At 39.2% G+C, this 21850-nt stretch overlaps 1 long non-coding RNA gene across 1 annotated transcript in view; it reads right to left on the bottom strand.

Annotated features, from left to right (window-relative positions):
* LOC110192575 (uncharacterized) overlaps positions 1–19053 on the bottom strand; it is a 40810-nt gene extending 21757 nt beyond the window's left edge. The window contains exons 1-2 of the long non-coding RNA XR_013482844.1: positions 18959–19053; positions 14065–14270 (exon numbers count right to left, since the gene is read on the bottom strand). This is a non-coding gene — a long non-coding RNA (uncharacterized LOC110192575). The remainder of the gene's footprint in view (positions 1–14064; positions 14271–18958) is intronic.
* Positions 19054–21850: the final 2797 nt, after the last annotated feature.

Genomic DNA, 21850 nt, shown 5'->3' with positions numbered 1-21850 from the left:
CAAATGAAAAAACTGAGGCCTACAGTGCTGAAAAGACTTACTCAGGGTCCTAGATAGTAAGTAATAAGTAGTCAAGCTGGGATTTAAACCCAGGCCTTGCAATTCCAAGTCCCATGATGTTTGTATCATACTACTCTGCCTCCTTTATTCACATGAGTTTTTCCAAATTAAGCCACTGAATATAATCCATCATAGCATCCATAGCCAAAACCTTTCCAGATCAGTGAGGCCTACCAGAACATATGTTCCACTGACATAGCCATTATGAAACCAGGGTCACAGCCACAACACTGATTCTAAATGAGGAATCAGAGTAGGATTTGTTGGGGTTAGAATTTTATCAATAGTTGAATCATGACTCTGTATGTGCAAATACATGTTTGAATTGCTTAACAAGCATGCCTGTAAATATGATATCAAATACTTGTACGTGATCTCCATATTCAAATTTTAAAAAACTAAGCTGAGACATAAGGGGCATTTCTGGGGTTTCTCCAATAACACCAGATATAGCAACTCAACATGCATGTTGTACCCACAGGTACACTTCGTACAGATGTATACACTTATACCTCATCTGTATAGGATGTTACCATAGGAACATTTGCACTATGTTAGGTCTAAGGACACAGCTTCTCAGATATGAATATGAGTATGGGCTTACAGGCACACAGACATATCCCACATGCAGCTCATTGAGAGTAGGGGCTGCACAAGTTAATTCATTTATGAAAGGTGGAAGAAGAAACCCAAATCACACCAGCCACAGTTATTTTTCCACTATCCGTGGGAACTTACTGCTCTTCTAGATGATTAAATGTCAGATAGCCTCATGCAAATCTTTGATCACAGTCATTATCTTCTGCTGAAGTGTGCCAAACACTTTATCTTTAAGCAGAAATCAGCCTGCCCTTTCCCAAAGCCCCTCAGAGCATCACACCGATCTCTCCTTTCTCCCCCTATCTATTCCAATGTAAACATTCTATCACTGTTGCTGATGGAAGAATTTCCATTTTCCTTCACATGATGATAGGGTGAGAGGAGACATTCTCATTTCTCTAGCTTTGATTAGAATGACTGTCAGGTGGGGAAAAAAATGCGGGGCAGGAATGACGTGTCCCCATCCGTAACTGGAAGACAGTTCAAGGCTAATTCAGGCATAATTTACTGCCTGTGAGGTTCTTCCCCATATAAAGAATAAGAAAACCACTTTTCTAACTTTCATTTTGTTTCTCCTTTGGGGGCAGCTTTGTAAGAGTTAATCACTTCTCCAACACTCAGGTAGCAAGCTAGCTCTCTTAGGTACAAACAGAAGGAAGGAAAAACATGACTGAGCTAGAGGTGAAGAAAAGCAACAGAAAGCTAGGCAAAGGAAAAGCAATGGAATCTGGGAACTGGGTCAGTGTTGTGGTCCACCCAATCAATGAGGATGAAGTTTTGTTTCTATCTCAGCTACGATTTCATGGACGTGAGTAACTCCTTTGTGAGAAAGTGCACCCTACCTCAGGACATTGCCCAAAGCACTAAGGAGTTAAGTGATTTGCCCAAGGTTACCAAGCCAATAGGTATCAGAAGTGAGACTTGAGCCCATGTCTTCCTAGATCCAAGCCCAGCTTTCTATCCTCAGCACCATACTGCCCACGCACCAAGATTTAGCTAGTAAAATCTAAAACAGGTACTTCTGGGCTAGGGAAAACTAGGAAGACGTAAACTCTGCTGCTCACCGACAATGAGCAGTTCAAGGATTTATATAATTTCTATAGTGAGGAAAGAAGGATAAGAAAGGCTAGGAATGGATGAAACTGCAGAATGCAGTTGAGAGCTCTGACTAGGTTGGTACACCTTTATTGCTGCATCTTAATACCTAAAAAAATGCTGATTGGTTCAGTGTTTTCATTCAAAAAAAAACCCAACCAAGCAGGAGATCCAAGCAGAGATGAGAGATTTTGGTGGATGTTGTATGATTAAAAACTGTCTAGTGAGAGAGGCAGAATGGTATGGTGAAAGGAGGGTTTGGATATGAAGTCATAGTATCTGATTCTGAATTCCATTTTTGCCATTTATTTACCATGGGCAAATCACTTAACCTCTCACTGCCTCAGTTTCCTCATCTGTAAAATAAAGATAATATTTGTCCTGTTTGGCTCATACAATTCTTACATGGAGCAAAGAGAGAATGTCTACAAAGTAATGTGAAAAGCTTCATAGAAACACAAATACAAATTCTTGCTGTAATTCTTTAAGCAAAGTGCATTGGTGGCTACTGAGAAAACTTCAGTATTTCATGGGCCCTGAGAGAATCATTGAGCTTTCAGACTGCCTTATCTTGGCATGAAGAGAGGGAAGATGAGGGAAGTTAGAATCTAAAGAATAAAAGGTAGAATCTTTGGCATGAATGTCCATGACTGCAAATGAAATTCTAACTTAATTGGTTCTGAGGATAGAAAACAAAATTCATAAGCTGTTTTTAGCAATGGCTCCATTATGATTAATGGTGTGACCAGAGACCCACCTTGTTCATGACAACAAACCACCATTGACTATGTGCCACTTTCTAATATGTGACCAGAAGCCAGTGATCACATCACATCAAGAACCCAGGAGTCACAATGGCCAAGTCCCTTGACAGGAGAGACACAAGAAAACTTGGGTGTAGTAAGGGAACCATAATGAACTTCATTCTGTTGGAATCAAGAAGCCTTATATAGCCCCACCTTCTCTAGCAAGAGAAATATAGAAAAGAGTAGGGAAGGGAACCACCCCGCCAACCCCCCACCTATATACACACACATATACACTAGTCTATACCAAATTGGAACATTTTGAGACCCCGGTTACAATTTAAATGAAGTTCACTGCACCAGTATTGTGTGGTGCCATCTGTTATTTCATATTTCATGAAATTTGGCCTGTTTAGAAATATTATAATTATCTCTCTTACATTACGTATGCAATGCAGACATTTTCTGAAACATAAATACAGTATGGAGAAAATGTGATTGTATTTATAGCCATTGGCTGGTGAAAAGCAAAAGGGCAGCTGGCATCTTTGGAGTGCCTGGCAAGAAGAGTCTAGTGAAGAAGTAGGTCCCGTACTCCACTAAGAGCCTTTGAACGTCACTACCACTCCAGCCTCACCTCATATCATCAAACCACCAAGGGGGCCTAAGAAGCCTCCATGTTATCATCGACCCACTCCCACTCCCACTCCCACCTACCACTGGTGCCTGTAATTGACTGTTACAAGGGGTTCAAGGCTCAACCCTGACCCTTCCCTACACTGTAGCTGCCAGACACAAACACAACGTGTGGCGTACTCTGAGCCACAGAAAGCTCTAGGGAAAGGGTTCGTTCCTGAGGCAGCACCTTCACTACAGCTGTTCTTTAAATCATCTCAGCTAAAGAGAGAAAACATGACAGGAAAGAGAGCAACATCCCTAGCCCCTGAAGTCAAAGACCCAAAGATGCTAACAGATATATGTGGCTCTACTGGCTCCAGGTGGTAAGCAATGTGTCCTGGGCCGTTTGGAAGGCAAATTAAACCACATAGCACATGGTGCACCTTTGTTCTCTGCTCAAATCTCCTGCTTATTTTATTTAATAAAAAATTCCTCATCAGTCTTTTTGGTTTAGTTACCAGAGGTAACTGCATCAAGGTATATGGACCTTCAAAAGTCATCAAATATGCACACTCGGTGATTTGTACTTCATTTTCAGTTCAAACAAACAAACAATTGTGTAAAGAGGTATGTCTGAAGGCACAGCTCCCATGCTCTTTGGGATCTACATCCCCTAGAAGGCTATTTGTTTTAAAAGGCGCCATGAAAAGTCCAGTGAGGGACAAAATCTGGGATTGGAGAAGGCATGGGGTTAGCTGAGTTAAGATGAGAACTAAAATGGCAGCTGTGTTCTGAGCTCTAGTTATTTCCCAGTCCCCATGCCAAGAGAAACAACACTATCTTCAATGCTTCCATTTCCAGTGCTGCCCCCTGTGATGCATGATTTGGTGAATGCTGTTCCTGCTGTGTGGCAGAAATAGAATAATTAATAAGGAGCTGAGACCATGCCACGTCTCTTGGGAGATACGGTGGGGGTTGGGGGAGGAGGGCAAATATTTATGTGCTTGAGTTACTCTGCTACTCTGTTTTCATTTAACGCCTTTCACTGATGACCCATGTATCAGACTGGTTGTGGTTGTTGTTGTTGTTATTGTTTGTCCTTCATCCTCAAAGAGGACCACGACATCAGGAAAGTGATGCCATGACTTGCAGATGAATTGGAGTTAAGTGAGGGAGGGCTGTGCAAAGTCACCAGCCTCACTTTCTCCAGATATAGATCAGGACACCTAGAGACAGCCCCATCAAACTGGCTGAGTATGTGAGAGAATACACCAGAAGGTGGCTCAGACTAGAGGCTGAGTGAGTCCCCAAGCTGTAGATCAAACGTAAGAAGGAGCAAGAAGTCCCAGAAATGTGCAGGTATGAGAGGAGGCTCAAGTATGTTACGATATTAGGTTCTGGGGTAACTTAAAAAAATAAAACTTCTGCTGAATCTTCACACATAGCAAAAAGCTGATGAGTGAGTCAACACTATTCATTTACTTCTTTGCCTCCTTAACTAGTTTTGGTCCTTCTCCCAGCTCCTAAATGTGGGTTCTTTCCAAGGTTATCCATCTTTGACCTTCTTTGCTATTTCCCAGTCCTTGATAAATTCATACGCTCTCCTGGGTTCTAATATCACCTCTATACACGCAACTCCCAGATCTGTTTTTGCAGCCCTAATCTTGGATTTAAAGTCAACTGCTTGATGACTGTCTCTCCCTGAACATCCCATCAGCACCTCACTTTCAACATTCCCAAAACTGAACTAATCATTTTGCCTGAACCTCCTTTCCTCCCAGTTTCCCTGGTTCTGTTCACGGTATCACAATCCTCCCGAGTCTCTGAGGCTTGAAACTTCTGTGTCATCTCTGACTCTTTCTTCTCCTGCCTTCCCAATCCATCAGTTGTCAGGTTCTGTCAATTCTACCTCCACAATACAGACAAAATCTGTCTTTTCCCTTTTACTCATACTGCCATCACAATCATTTAGAAGCTCGTCATCTCTCATCCAGGCCACTGCAATAGCTTTTGACTGGTCTTCCTGACTTCAGTCTGTCCTCTCACCATATGTCTTTCAAATGGCTGATCAAAGTGTTCCCAAGGCATAAAATTAACCATGTCACCCCCTACTCTAAGAACTTTAGTGGCTCCCTATTTTCTATAGGCACAGTACTATAGTAACTAGACCTTAGAGTCAGGGTGGCCTGAGTTCAAATTCTGCATCAGACACTTACTAGCTATGTGACTTTGGGTAAGACACTAAACCTCAATTTGCCACAGTTTTCTCTTCTATAAAATGGGAATAATAGCACCTACCTCCCAGGGTTGTGGTGAGGATCAAATGAGATATTTGTGAAAGCATTTTGGAAACATTAAAGTGCTATGTGAATGCTAATAATTATTATCTTTTTAAAATACAATCTTTTTATACTGTCATTTAAGTGCCTGCACAATTTTATTGCAACATACCTTTTCAGCCTTATTTCATGTTACTTCTCTTCCTACTCTCCACAGTTGTTGTTGTTGCTCAGTTGTATCTGACTCTTTGTGACCCTATTTGGTGTTTTCCTGGCAAGGATATTGGAGTGATTGGCCACTTCCTTCTCCAGTTCATTTTACATGTGAGGAAACTGAGGCAAAGAGGGTAAAGTAACTTGCCCAGTGTCACACAACTAGTAAGTCTCTGAGGCTGAATTAGAATTCAGGTCTTCCTGACTCCAGGGCCAGTGCTCTATCCACTGCACCATCTAGCAGCTCTCTGCAATCCAGCCAAATTAAACTATTGGTTGTTCCTTATTCTTTCCTATCTTCTATCCCTTCCAAACATTTGCACAGGCCAATCCCCATAGAATACATTCCCCATTTATCTCTAGGTAGCACAGGCTTTAGAACTACTCTAATAGCCTCTCCTGGAACCAGTGACCTAAATCCCCAGAGGGTGGCAGTTATTTCTCCCCTAAAGCTTCTAGGGAACTGTGAGGGGTTGAGAAGTGGTTTTCTAATACTCTAGCTAATGAGCCCCTATCAATGTGTTTCCCACCATGATTATCATTTAATACTGATGAATTAATCAGTCTTAATTAACTTTAAGGAAAAAAGTGATTTACTAAGGTTACAGAGTAGGAATGCTTGGCACAAACTTCTCACCAAACCAGGGTCACATTCTCCCTTTAGAGTCCAAGGGAAATAGATTCAAACTTAGAGAACAAATATGGCAGAGGAGTAATGCAGATTTTGGTTTCTGGAAAGTACTTTTCTCTTTTTATTGGAGTCCCCATTAAGTTAGCTATGGTGTACTTTTCTGTTAGGCTCTTTGTAGAGTCTTGAAGATGACTTCGATAATGTCTGGCTTTTCTTCAGTTCCCTGTACAGACACTGCTATGTTATTGCTATTCCGGGGACATTGCTAGGATGCTGTTAAGAAGTCCAAAGCCTCTGACCTTCCTAAGTTTGAAAGATTCTCTTCTGGTAACAGAGAAAGAGGGAAGAAAACTAGCTCTTATCCCTCCTTTGCCAAGAATTTCTTCTCAGGGCTTTAGCCCTCCATGTTATGGTATGTTCAAACGAAAACTAACTTGCTGGTTTTATACAGAGCCCAGGGGCATGACCAAGTTCTTTCAGTCAATCCAAATATTCTTGTTGCAAACATCACTCCATTTTATCTGAAGGCTTTCAAGGACATCTCATACTTAGTCTAATTCCTTTGACTGATTGATTTAATAGAGATGTCTGGGATTTTGTTCACACCTAGTTCATACTTCTGATTGATTGAGTCAATTGAGGTGTTCTTACCTGACAAAAGTAATTACTTTAAGTGGGGTGGGTGATTGATTGATTGATTCATTGGATGCCCACTCTTACGTATGCCTATTGAAATCCTCAATTTCTTCAAGGTCCAGTTCAGGATCTGATCTTGTCAGATGAAAGCCATTTCTCCCTTTTCCAATTTATCTAGAACACTTTGCCTGGATCTCTCCTTTGCCGTATCATAGTCTGCCTTGTACCATGCTTGTAAGTGTATATGCTATATCTCCCCTATTCAATTATAAAGGATTGGGTCATTTTTCATTTCCCGGCCCCGCCCAGAACCTAGCACAGCATCTTGCGCATTTTAGGCATTTAATAAATGTTTGTTGGATTGAATTAAATTGAACAATCTTTTTTAGTCCCTCCAAAACAAAATGATTCAGTGACTCTAGATGCTCAGAAAGTTGATGTTCTTAACATATTGTTTATTATACATTTAGCAGATTACACCAGAAACCTCCAGACAACCCTTTATGTGAAATATCTCTGAGAAAGTTTAGGCTACTTCCTGCTTGGTCCAATATTCCAAAGATTTCAGTTGAACGTATTAAAATACAGAGTCTGTTTCTTCACTATATTCTGTAAGTCCCTTCTTTTTTGATACTCACACCATAGGTGCTCCATAAAGGGTAAGCAATGTACACAAATGACCCGGGTCCTCTTTTTTTCCTCATTTGCTTAGCTTATTTCTGATTGTAATTGGCAAAGTGAGGGGACATTAGGACTGTGGGTGGGATTCCACTCTGATGCTCCGAATCCCAGGCTTGTATTACATTGTTGACACAAAGCTTAGAGGCTGCTGCTGCTTCTGCATGAGCTGGACCATTAAGCACCAGCCAATCATTGCCAAAGCTTGTTCCAGCCACAACTTTGGTGGACACCAGCAGGGCTTTGATTGAAATACCACTGATTCCAAAAGGGGAGAGGGCTACTAAGAACTGGCCTAATGGAAGCTTAGAATTCATTGCCTCAGGTATGAAGGAACAATAACAGTGGAAGTAATGAATGCCACTACAATCCACCACCAACCCACCCCAAAAAAATATTACACAGAAATAATACACCCACAGAAAAAAGACTAGAGTTTAAATTACCTCTTACCTTAACACTTACCTAACTTACCACCTTAACTCTTACCTCAAGAAGAATCCTCTCTGCAACATCGAACAACATCCAATTGAAAACCTACAGTGAAAAGAGACTCATCCCTTTACAGGCTTCACATTCTACTTTTTTTTTTGCCTTTTTTTTTTGATGAGTCAGTCGGGGTTAAGTGACTTGCCTAGGGTCACACAGCTAGTAAGTGTCAAGGGTCTGAGGCCAGATTTGAACATATTCTATTTTTTTACACTCTATTATAATTTTTTTTCTTTTATGAACAGAAATCTGATTCTTCATAACTTCTACCAATTGCTTCTAGTTTTTTTCTTTCACACTCAAGGAGAAAAATTCTAATGGAATGGTTAATAGAGCGCAAATCCAAGATGCAGGAAAACTCGGGTTCAAATCCTGTGTCTGAAACTTACTAGCCTGTGACCATGGACAAATTATTTAGTCTCTATAAATCTTAGTTTCTTCATCTATAAAATGCAGATAATAATACCTCCATTACCTACTTCACAGGACTATTGTGAAATAAAATGTTAAGTGTATGTTAAGTATAAAATATGTATAAGTGTATAGTAAGGACTATATCATTACTTATTAGTAGCAACATATTATTATTATCAAGTACAATTATCATTACTGGGATGATGGAAGGCAATTTCAGATGATAATTTCTTGGATCCTGTGTTATACTATGCTAGACCATCCACCCATGGGAGTGAGGACCTTCCCAAAACAGCAATATTCTAAATGTATTAAATACAAACACACACATTCATACACATATGCATGGTTATACTCAGGTCAAATCATTATCCTAAGTGCTTGATAAATGCTTGTTGACTTGACTTAATTTGATTTCTATATTCAGTGATGTCCATGATGTTTCTTCCACCATAAAAATAGAAAAACATAACATGAATGGAATTCTTATCTCCTGACACCAAGATTTTAAGCTTCTTCTCCCTAGTTTGATGTCTGCTCAAGAACAGACATAAAAATAAGAAATGGTAGGCAATCTAAGAATGCTGGAGATAACAGGTACACTAAAGTGGATTTAGAGTAGAACTCCACAATTTTCCCTCCCAAATGGTTGAAAAGAAAGAGGGCACTGCATGAACGTGGACCATTAGCACCACTGCAAGAATCTCTAGAGTGGCCTTGAACTGAACAGTTCCCACTTCATTGCTTTTCTTGGAGGTGAAACAATGTTTACCAATCTGTCAGAGGAACTGGGAGGCTTAATTAGTGTTTGCAAACAGCTTTGACATTCTTGAAAGAAAGGTGCCACCCAAGTGCAGGCCATTATCATAATCAACTGGCACCTTAAACTCTCATAACGTGGTACCAGCATCCTCAGAGGTAGATTAGAGTGAACCAAGGACCAAAAGAAGCTGACTCTGTTTCTCAGGGTGGAAAGATACCCCTTAGATAATTCCTTAGATAATCCCTTAGATAATCCCTCCCACTTTCTAAGAGGCATATTTATTTTCTACAGACTTTTCAAAGGCTTCAAGAAATTGCTTCCTTTCTAACATGCACAATAAAAATATAAGCCAACCTTCTTCGCTTTCAAAGGGATGGTCCATTGTGTCCTGTTATGACTGCCAGGCCCTGTCAGGCTTTACTCCCATCTAGTCAGGCAGGAACCTTGGCTCAGTCACTGGTCCAAATTTGGAGGTTGCCAACAGCAACCTGGCAATCATCAATTTAGTGGCCTTGCCCGGGCCTCATGACTAACTAGCTGTGTAACCTGACAAAATAAGCTGCTGAAATTGCGAGAGCCTCAGCTTGCCCATCAAAAAAGTGGAGAGCATAATATCTTCACAATTTCTTTCAAAAGGTTGATGTGGAAAATGAGATGATGAGGCAAGGATAATTTAGAAACTATTTGATTAAAATTTATGGTAATTCAGGTGGCATCTCTGAAATTTAGATGACTAGAGTTTTAGAAATGGAAGGGACCTCAGAAAGTCAACCCAAGAAAACCTTTCTTAATTATCTCTGACAAAGCGCTTAGATAGCCTCCACTTGGAAACCTCTGGTGTTGGGAAGACAGAAAATTTTACTTTGAGACACTTCTAATTATTAGGAAGTTTTTCCTCATGTCAGGCTAACAATTTCCATACAATGTTCAAGAACTGGCTTCCGGGGCCAGACAAAACGAATTTAATCCCTTTTCCATATGATAGCCCTTCAAATAAGTGGAGACATATATCTCTTCACCTCTAAGTCTTTTCCTTTCTAAAGCTAACCATCCCCATTTCTTTCAATTAGTTCTCATATGTTAAGGTTCCTGACACTCTCCCCACCCTAGCTAAGCCCCTCTAGATGTATTCTAGCTTATCAATGTACTTCCTTAAATGAGATGTCCAGAACTGAACAAGGTGACTAAATATGGTCTGACCAGGGCAAAGTATAATGACACATCATCTCTCTTGTTCTGGAAATTATACTTGTATTAATGCAGCTTAAGATCACATAACCTCGTGTGACTCTCCTGAGGTACAGTAGTGTTATCTCACATTTAATCTGTAGACCACTAAAAAACTCCCAATCCATTTCATATGAATTTCTGTCTAGCTATGTCTCCCCTAACCTGAACTTTTACAATAATTTATGAAACCAAAGCTTTATATTTGTCTCTATTAAATTTCATCTTATTAGTCAACTAAAACATGCTAGCCTATCGAGACCTTTTTGCATCTTGTTCCATTTATTCAGTATGCTAAATACTCTTTCCAGATTTGTGATACCTTCATATTTCCTACATGTGTCATGCATTGTTAGTGTTGTGGTTCAGACATAATTCAGTCATATCTGACTCTTTGTGATCTCATTTTGGGTTTTCTTGGAAAAAGATACAGGAGTGGTTTGCCATTTCCTTCTCCTCCTCATTTTACAGATGAGGAAACTGGGGCAAACAGGGTTAAGTGACTTGCCAAGGGTCCCACAGCTACTAAGTGTCTAAGGCCCGATTTTTATTCAGGAAGATGAGTCTTCCTGATTCCAAGTCTAGTGTTCTATAAACTGTGCCACCTACCTTTAACCAAATCAGTGATTTAAGAGGTTGACTAAAATAGGGTCAAAAAAATTCCCTAAGATATTACACTAGAGATTTACCTCAAGCTTTACATCAGTTTTTTAATGATGACTCCTTGGGTCCAGTCATCCAATGAGTTCTAAAACCATTTAACTGTGGTTTTTCAGTATCATTCAGCTATCTTCTCACCATCTTTCCCATAAGGATATTAAAAAACACCATGTCAAATACCTCACTGAAATCTATTTTATTGTTTCTGTTGTATGCTAATCTACCAGCCTAGTCATCCTATCCAAAAAATGGCGGGAGGAAGGAAGTGAGGTTAATTCAATATGATCTATTCTTGATGAAGCCATACTGATCTTAAGAATCATTACTCTTCTCCTTAGGTACCTGCAAACCATCCTTTCAATAATCCATTCTAAAATTTTCCCAGGAATTGAAAGCAATAAAGCTTATAGTTTTTTGATTCCACTTCTATCCTTCTTCAAAAATTGAGGCATGTCTTCCAAGTCTGGCAAATCTCTCCTTTTCTCCACATACTTGTAAAGATAACTGACAGTTGGGTTAGCAATCACATCCCTAACTTTTTCTCCTAGATTAGGATATATTTCCTGCAGGCTTGGTGACTCAACTCATTCATTTTGTTTTTCAATTTTCTTTTTTATTTATTTATTTTTAGTTTTCAACATTCACTTTTATAAGATTTTTAGTTCTAAATTTTCTCCCCTCCCTCTTCTCCTCCCTCTCCAAGATGATATGCAATCTGGTATAGGCTATACATGCACAATCATATTAAACATATTTCCACATTGGTCATGTTGTGAAAGAAGAATCAGAAGCAAAAGGAATAACCATTGGAAAGAAAATAAAGAAAATAGTATGCTTTGATCTACATTCAGATTCCATAGTTCTTTCTCTGGACGTTGATAGCATTTTCCATTTTTAGTCTTTTGGAATTCTGTTACATCATTGCATTTTTTGAGAGGAGCTAAGTCTATCAAAGTTGGTCATTGCACAATGTTGCTCTTATGTGTTCTCCTGGTTCTGCTTCACTCAGTATCAGTTCATATAAGTCTTTCCAGGTTTTTCTGAAATCCTCCTGCTCTTCATTTCTTATGGAACAATAGTATTCCATTACATTCATATACCACAACTTGTTCAGCCATTCCCTAGTTGATGGGCATCCCCTCAATTTCCAATTCTTTGCTACCACAAAAAGAGCTGCTATAAATATTTTTGTGCATGTGGGTCCTTTTCTCATTTTTATCATCCCTTTGGGATACAGACCTAGAAGTGGTATGGTTGGGTCAAAGGGCATGCACAGTTTTATATCCCTTTGGGCATAGTACCAAATTGCTCTCCAAAGTGGTTGGATCAGTTCACAATTTCACCAACAATGAATTTGAGTTCCAATTTTCCACATCTTCTCCAGCATTTATCGTTTTCCTGTTTTGCAGTTTTTGATTTTCTGTTAACTATTTTTGTTTTATCATTACCAATCAGACTGCGGTTCTTTCTGGTAGAGAAAACACAAGCAAAATTAGAATTGAGAATTTCCGCCTGCTTTGTGTCATCCATTATCATGGTTCTCCCACCCCTTCCATCCAATGTGTCCTATTCCTCCTTTGAGCTTGGTTTTTACAACACGGATAAAAATAATAATAATTCAATTCAACTAAATTCAACAAACATTTGTTAAATACCTGCTAAGCTCAAGAATTTGGGCCATTTAAAGCACTGTATGATTTACCAAAGCAATCAAGATTTTCTCTTCAGATTTAATTCTGGACCCTGTTTGATGTCTATTCAAAGTGTTTTTCCAAGATATATGCACTGATCGACCAGCAATATGGGTTTTCCAACCAACTGCATATAATAGTCTGGACAAGAAGCATTCTTCATCTAATTGATTTTTCTTACATGGACAGTTAGGCTGAACTTTTGGAGTGATAATGGATCTCATTTAGGAGACTCTGTAATATTGCAGGGCTCAAAGCAATCAGCACAATGCCAAATGCAAACATCAACAGTTGAAGGACCTCTTCACACAAAGGGAATCCCTTTTGCATTTGGATTCTGGATTAGATACTCTCCATGACAGCAGCAAACAGCTTTTATGAACATTCATCTTCTTTTAAGACTTGTTTGATGTTAACAATCAAAGGGTCATTGAATATTTATTTCATAGTTTAATTTATCAATGAATTGTGTATGATTTTGGCTTATTCATGGGAGATATGTTATTGGAGGAAACTCTTGAAGAAACATTTTGTTCTGCCAAATCAAATTTGTTTATATAGTCAACAATGAACACAGTGAGGTTTTATATTCTCTACCCTTTAAGTCAATTGGTTAAAGGTAGGAGCTATGCTATAATTGTTGCTGTAAAAATATGTTGTAAATTAAATTTATATTTTATGTATCTTATAATTGAAACATGATAATGAAATGTACTAATAGAAATATAATATAAATAATAAATAACATTTATATAGAACATTAATGTCTGTAAAGCACTTTACATGTATTGTCTCATTTGATCTTCACTTAACAACTGTGTAGAATAGGTGTTATTATTATTACTATTTTACAGAAGAGAAAACTGAGGCTAAGTGATTTGTCCTTCGTCACAAAGCTAAGTGTCTGAAGTGGGATTTCAACTCTATTTTTGAGAGTCAGAATCCTGACTAAGTCCAACACTCTATCAACTATTTCACATAGCAGCCTAAAGGTGGGTCTTGCTGTTCAGTTCATAAAAAATGTGTGGAGCTAGAAAAGGCATATGGATAGGTAGTTATTGATGTTTTCTTGGTTGTCTTGGTAGGGATGGGGGGAGGGTAAGAATAAGATATAAGTTGCTGTTTCACTTCTCCAAGCATTTGGTATCCTCACCCTCTTTTCATCTATCTCAAAAATCAATCGTTTAGCATGATCAAAACCATGTGATGTATAGCATGAGCCCACCCCTACGTGTACTTGGTCTAGTCCAGCAGCTGCACTCACCTCTGTTTTCTTAACTGCCAGGCCTACTTCTGCATGCCACCTCTCAGATGTAACTTTCCCATTGAAACAAAGGCCTCTCTGTTCAGCATCAGTATTCTTCTGGTTGTGTTACATTACTGAAAGTCACGGGATACCATCCTCTCCAGAAATTCAAGTCGTAGGTCACCCAAAAGGCAATGGAGAGGCACATGAGAGGTGTAAGGGGCCTGAAATATATTACCAACAGAGAAATATCTATGAGAAACAACAAAAAAAGTGTGAAAGTATGTGTAACCAGGAAAGAAGGCAGACCCATCATGTAGTAAGGGGAGGGGATGATGGGCAGCCCACTTGTGCCACTCCTAATCATGAAATGTCAAGGAGTCTACAGCAAGGCCCCAAGAATATTGATTGAACCCCCTGTGAAGGACTTACGTAAATGAACAAGGGGGGGGGAAGTGTGCAATGGTTATGATCTGAGCTTGTGAAGAGAGCTTTGGACTATCAAAGTATTTTCTAGGTACTAGTAACACAAAGACAAGAAGCAACAGTCTCTACCCTACATCTTTACCGAAGGGACAAAAATCAATTCACACATCCTTGATGTTCCTCACTAGTTCAGCTGGTGCTTAATTTTAAAACTCCTGACACTGTCCTTTTAGGGTCATGCCCAGTTAACTCTTCTCACTCCCGTCTTTAGTATCTGTCTTTTTAACCACCGTGTTGGTCAAAACATTCCCTGGGCATCAACATCAATCTCTTCCATTTCATACCTGTATTTTTTTCACTGTCAGATTTTTATAGTTGAAAGCAATCTATGCCTCTTGAGCCAACTTCAGCAGTAGAATTTCAGGCCATGTGATCCTAGTGATCACTTATCTGAATTCTGAAATCCACACTCCTCAAATCTAGGGCATGCATTCCATTGTCCCTGGCTCTCCTCGCTTTATTACAAATTCTAAGGATATAGTGGTCATTTGCACTTCCAAACTTCCTGTCATTCTGACTTTAACAAATAATTATCCATTATTGGTTAAAATTGTGTCTAGAAAAGCAGTTCCCTCTGTTGCCCCACCTTTCAAAGAGTAAAATATCATTAAGGTAAAATAAGAATTTGTTGGCTTCTTTTCTACTAGTAGAGAGCTCCAGCAAACATCCAAGTAGTAGATGTACCCCATCACAACTGTACTCTGCCTCTGTGCCCACATTCTTGATCTATTTCCCAAACTCAGTTTCCATTTCTTCTTTCTGGCTGAATGGTCTCTAGCATACTCAAACCATAGTATTGTTTCTATTTCTCACTTCTCACATTCAAAAGTTTTCACCATGCTTCCCGTCTCTAGTCCTTAGATTCCTGTCCGAAGCAGATAGTCTTGTGATACAATTCTACTGCATGAGCCTTTTTTTCCTATCTCTTACTTCTGGACTACATATTCCCTTGCATCACCATATTCCTCAAAGTATGTTCCCTAAGTACATTTAAAAGGGAGGTAGTTGCAATGATCATATAACCCTATGAAGGATGAACTGCATCTTAGATCATAATTTTCAGAGGTGGAAGCCACCTTAGAAATCATCTGGTCCTACTCTCTCATTTAACAATTGAGAAAACTTAGGTCTAGAGGGAATAAGTAATTTGACTAAGGTCATACAGCTAGTAAATGATGGAACCGTATTTGAGCCCAAGTCCTCTGCCTCCCAATCCATTGTCCTTTCTGCTGTACCAATTTGTCTCTTATTTAACAGTGTTCTACAATTCAGACTTTTCCTTAATTTCCATTAATGTCAATGCGGGGATGCTTTAAGTACTCTATCATTGCAATGTGTCATTTATTATTGCCATTGGGAGGAGCAGTGAGAGTAAGAGTGACATTATGGATAGAGAGCTAGTCTAACAGCGACCCAGGCAAGTCTCTAAGAACTTAAGTTAAAGATCATGCATCACCTTGGATTTTGATTAATAGAGGGGCTTACATACCAGAGATTCCCTGCACTGATTAATCCACAGATAATAGAGGGGCTTGCATACCAGAGATTCCCTGCACTGATTAATCCACAGATAATTTTATTTTTAAGAAATAGTTATAATAATTTTAATTTATAAGTTTAATAATTTTTAAAGAAATAGTTATTAATAATTATGATTAATTTTTACATACTGCCTTAAGGCTTTCAAAGCATTTTTTGCAACAACCCTATGATGTTGGTAGTATATTTATTATTACTCTTTTTTTATAGGTGAGGAAATAAACTCAGAGGGGTTAAGTGATTTTCTATAGTCACATAGGTAATATATGGAAGAAACAGAATTTGAACTCAGATCTTCTGGCTCCAACTCAAGTTTTTCTCCTAATGAGGTCATGCTGCTTTTAAAAAATAGTGGCAAAATGGTAATATATTTGTTTCCTCTGTATTAAACCTTCAGTGCAGTAGTGTAGAGAGCTGATCTTGGAGGAAGATGACCTGGGTTCAAGTGCCACAGTTGACACATACTGGCTTCCTAGCCCTGACAAATTACTTAAACTGCCAGTGCCCCAGGTCACTCCCTAAGACTAGAAGTTACAGTACAGTTGGAGATCAGCATTTCATAATAAGACTTCTAATAGCACATATATATATATATATATATATATATATATATATATAATATATATATATATATATATGTATCTATGTATCTATGTATCTGTGTGTATAATCTCATTTGAGCCATATCAGAACCCTGTGAGATAGATGCTATTATTAAAGATGAGGAAACAGGCTGAGAGGTTAAAGCAACTTACCTAGCATCACAAATCTAAGAAAACATAGACCTCAAACCTAGTAAGAGCCAGGCTTGTTTTTGAAAGACAATTCCCACAGAAACTCTGGCTTGTGAGCTGTTTATATCCAAAAAAGAAGCATGTTTTCTGGTGCAGAAAAAGAAATTACTTTCAGGAGTTAATAATGTAAATGTCTGGTAGAGAAAGACACTAAGCTTCCCTTTTCTGAAAAGAAAAATATTTATGCAAGTGTAGAAATGAGCTTTTGAGAGATAGACGATGGACCTTGAGACATGCCAACCAAGGACATATCCAGTCTACTTTAGTTTGCTAAGGAAAGAACTGATATTCCTGAGGGGGAAAAAAAACTTGGGGTGACCTTAACCAGGAAATGGATCTACCATCTTTGTACTGCCTCCAGATTACAGTAGGCATGCAAGAAAAAATAAATCAAATTCCATTGATGGATTACTGTACTAGATCTCCTAATTGGTCTTCCTGCCTCTAGCCTCTTCTCTTTCCAATCTATCTCACACACCACTGCCAAATTAATCTTCTTAAAACACCACTTTTCATCTCATGACTGGCCCGCTTAAACACGCCTACAGTGGTTCCCCATCATCTACAGAATAAAATCCAAAGTCCCACGTGGAATTCAAGATCCTTGCCAATCTGACCCCTGTTTATTTTTCCAAACTTCTCCTTCATGAGTCCCTTACATGAATTTCTATTCCAGCAAAACTGGTTTATTCATTGTTCCCTGAATAGCATGAATTCTCTCCTCCCTATCCTCACTTCTCCACTTGACTGAGATGCAGATTAAATCTCACTTTCCTCCTGAAGTTTTCCTGACTGCTACAACCCAGAGGGATTCCTCTGCCTCTTCTGAACTTAAGTAGCATTGATTTTCCATTCTGTCCATTTTGTATATCAATAAATCAAAAAATGCCTTTTATTACATGCCTCCTCTGTGCCGGACACTGTGCTAGACACAGGGACTACAATACAAAAATAAAATAATCTCTGACCTCAAAGAGTTTAGATTCTACAGGGGAAGGCAAGATGTGCATATATCAGGATATACAGAACTAATAATACTAATAAAATAATGACAACAACCACATGTATATAATGCTTAAAGTTTGTAAATCACTATTACATATGTTATTTTATTTGATCCTCACAACAACTCCGTTAGGTAGATGCAATTATTATCTCCATTTTACAGATGAGGAAACTGAATCTTAACTGACTTGCCCAGGGTTGCAGAGCTAATAAGTGTCAGAGGGCATATTTGAACTCAGGCCTTCCTGATTCCAAGTTCAGAGCTCTTAACCACAATACTGCTCATAACTGCTTCCATATATAAAATAAATACTTTTTTGCAGTACTAAATGATGCCTGTGTGAATGTTGGTGAAATAACACAAGTAAATAAAAGGGCATTGGTGGGGGAAGGGGAACGCTGAATGAATGCAAAAGCATTTATTAAATCCTTAATATAAGCAAAAGCTGTACTCTGGTGGAAAGAGGCACTAGAAGCCTCATACTGAGACAATCTCCCCGACTAGATTTTAAGCTTTTTGAGAGAAAGAACTCAAATCTTTCTTGCCCTCCACAGATCTTATAATTGTTCACTGGGTGCACAATCATTATTTTGTTGTTATTGTTCAGTCATTTCAGTTGTCTAACTCTTTGTGATCCCATTTGGGGTTTTCTTGGCAAAGATACTGGAGTGGTTTGCCATTTCCTTCTCATTTTACAGATGAGGAAACTGAGGCAAAGTGCAGAATCAGTATCCAGTAAATGTTTGCTGTTGATGATATCTATAGTGAAATTCTAATGAGGATAATAATATTTCACAGTGGAGCCTTCTGATAGAAGGCTGGTCTTGGATTTCAAACGGCTTAGGTTCAAATCCTCCTTCCAACACACTCTAGCTATATAACCATGAGCAAGCTATTTAATCTCTTGGTGAGCCCAAGCAACTTTCCAAACCCGTAAGCTACATGTATCGGTGTGATATGCAATGGGGCGATAAAGATTTCCATACTGGTACTTCCCTATACTAATAAAATTATAGGTCAAGCCTCCCCCACTACCCATCCCACCAAAATAAATAAACAATTTGTTCAAATCCTATAAAGTCTTTACCTGGCTCAGGATCATTCAGCGATTCTTTACCTCAACCTATGAGTTGTCTAGGATACTGAAGCCACAGTGCATCCTGCCTCCCCTAGGCATGAGTGGGTGTGAGTTGGGAGTATGGATTGTGACCAGACAATCAACAGCTCACAATGGGAATGATTCTCCCAGGAGACAGAGTTACAGCCAGCTCCAGCTTTCCACTTCTAGGCACTTGGCTGTAGACACCTACCTAGTGGCAAAGGCCCATCCTGGAAGCCACAATTCCACATTATGGTTGGTCTTCCGGGAAAGGGAACTTGGCAAGTCCAGTTTCCATGGTAACTGGGCTCCCAGCTTTAATATTTCCTATTTAGGATTTTTAGTTTGGGGGTTGCTTTTTTCCCCCCTTAACCTCCAAATGTGAGAGAAAATTCCCACCAAGGAGATGACGGGAACATAAACAGTCCTACTGGGTTCAAGGACCTAGAAAGTAAGGGGATTTAAAGGTCTCCAACTCATAAAATGCTGGGGAGAAATTGGCCTCTCAGGTCAAGGACATTAAGTCTGTGGTTGCAGGAGGCCCATGGGGACCCTGCTCAGTTTCTTTGTTTGCACATTGCCACCAACCAATACTTCATTTTACTATATCTCATGGAAGATTTAGCGTGAAAAGTCCTGCATTTCTGGAGCCAGGACATATGTTTAAGAAAGTGAGAGGCTGAAGTAGTTCTACTCATAATGAGGACAGGCCTTGGTCCTGCCAATCTCCCCCCAGTCCCAACATGAGCCCTAACATGGCCATCCATTACTGACATGAAAAAAGACAGATTTCATGTGCAGGGCTGGCAGTGGGAGTGGGAGGTGGAAGAAGGAAAGTATAAAGCAGAAGGGGTCATGTGACCACATAAGCATGCATAAATATGAAAATTGAATGCTATTTCCTAAACCATCTTAGATTAGTTGCTCCAGCCAGTTTCACTTCATCATTGAAAGAGATAAAGCAATGGAGCTAGTAGTAAAGATGAAATCCCCCAACACACACACACACACACACACACACTTCCTTCCAGAGCTGCTGTGCAAGCAGGGTAGCTTTGGAGGATTGAAAGCTGTAATGAAAATGGAGTACCCTAACTTTGCCAATTATCGCAAGAATATTGCTTATCTCTCCTGTTAACAGTTAAGATGCCTTAAGGGTTTAGATTAGAGGACAAACACATGGAAAGAGAGAAAAGTTATTAAATTCTAGACCTGACACTAGGCATAAGGAAGGAACTTTTGATAAACAGATGAGAAAGACCATGTCGATCTTAGCCAAGAGATCAAGTTGATAAGAGCAGCCATCACCACAAGACACCTGGAAACAACAAACAATTAAAAAAACCAAAAAGACCATGGTGCATTCTGCCATACTTACAAGAGATCTTTTGAAAACATCACCCCACAAGCAGTTAACTCCTGAGATGAAGTCCCCAATAATTGCTTTCCTTGTGGCATACAGCTGCACGTGTGTGGCGCACATCATTTGCTGAGGACATGATAATAATCTATCAGTTCTCTGAGCTATAGAGGGAGCCTATAGAGATAATTAGCTCAGGCACACAATGATAAACATGTCAAGATAGGAGAAACATTTCTTTCCTTAAATAAGAAATAAGGAGGTGATGGGAAATGATGTGCCATGGTGGGTGAACAATATGCCCACCATAATCCATCTTCTATAATAAGCAGTTGCAAGATCTGAATCTGTCCATATGGAGGCATGTACATGAGGAGAAAACCAAAAACATGAACTTGGACATGGAATTTCAAAGTCATCTGATCTAGTTCTCTGTCTCCAGGCAAGACTGCAGCCAATACAACTTTATTTGGATTTTACCATTCCTAGAAGGGTTTGTTTCCTCTTCTCGCTTCAAGATCTCTCTTCTGCTCCCACTGCTCCACTGGCACACTCTTTCAAAGCCACCAGGAACTGGCAATCACCAAATCCCTTATTCTTTTCTCATTACCCATCCTCCTTGACCTTTGTGCAGCTTTGAGCATCCCTGAAACTTTTTTGCTTAGTTTCCATGACATTGTATCATAGTAGTTCTCCTTCTGCCTTTTTAGTTGTTTTTAATTTGCTCCTTCTTTTTCTTGCCTCTTCGGTGCAGGTATTCCTCCAGATGTTATCCCTGAGCTTCTTGTTTTATGCCCCTTACTTGATAACCTACATCTCATCCACATCCATAACTTCAACTGTCACCTCTCTACAGATAACTCCCAATTTCTCTATCTCCAAACCTAATCTCACTCTGAACCTTAGTCCCACAAGGTCAGCAGATGGGGCACTGAACTTGGAGTCAAGAGGAGCTGGCTTTAAATCCCTAATCAAGCATTTACTAGCTGATTAAGTGATCTCAGGAAAATCATTTAAACTTTCCGTACTACAATTTCCTATTCTGTAAAAAAGAAGGGGTTTGGACTTGATGGACAATCATAAAGGTGTCTTCCTGCTGTGAATATTTGATCTTATTTCCACTGAAATGTATCCCCAGGGCTCTGAAGAAGGTTTTGCAAAAGAAATAATGAATAAGTGTTTGGTCAATTAGATTAGATTTCTTCCTGGATACTTGATAGTACCTCAAACTTATATTTATACCAAATCTGTTCTTTCACTTATTACTCTCCCAGTTACCCAGACTTAAAATTTCAGAGTTCTATCTATGTCTCTTCCCTCACATCCCATACCCCATCAAGTGTTTATTCTAATAGATTCTACCTACAAAATCTCTTTTGCATATTTACCTTCCTCTCCATTCTTATCATCACTATACTTGTCCAATCCCTCTTTACCTTTTGCCTGGACTATTGCAATAGCCTCCTGTCTTTCTACTCTCCAATCAACTCCCACATTAATTTTACCAGAGAAGACCTAAT

Source organism: Phascolarctos cinereus, unplaced genomic scaffold, assembly GCF_003287225.1.
Source record: "Phascolarctos cinereus isolate Bilbo 61053 unplaced genomic scaffold, phaCin_HiC Scaffold_726;HRSCAF=1367, whole genome shotgun sequence".
NCBI lineage: Eukaryota > Metazoa > Chordata > Mammalia > Diprotodontia > Phascolarctidae > Phascolarctos > Phascolarctos cinereus.
This window is presented reverse-complemented; position numbering and strand designations above follow the sequence as displayed.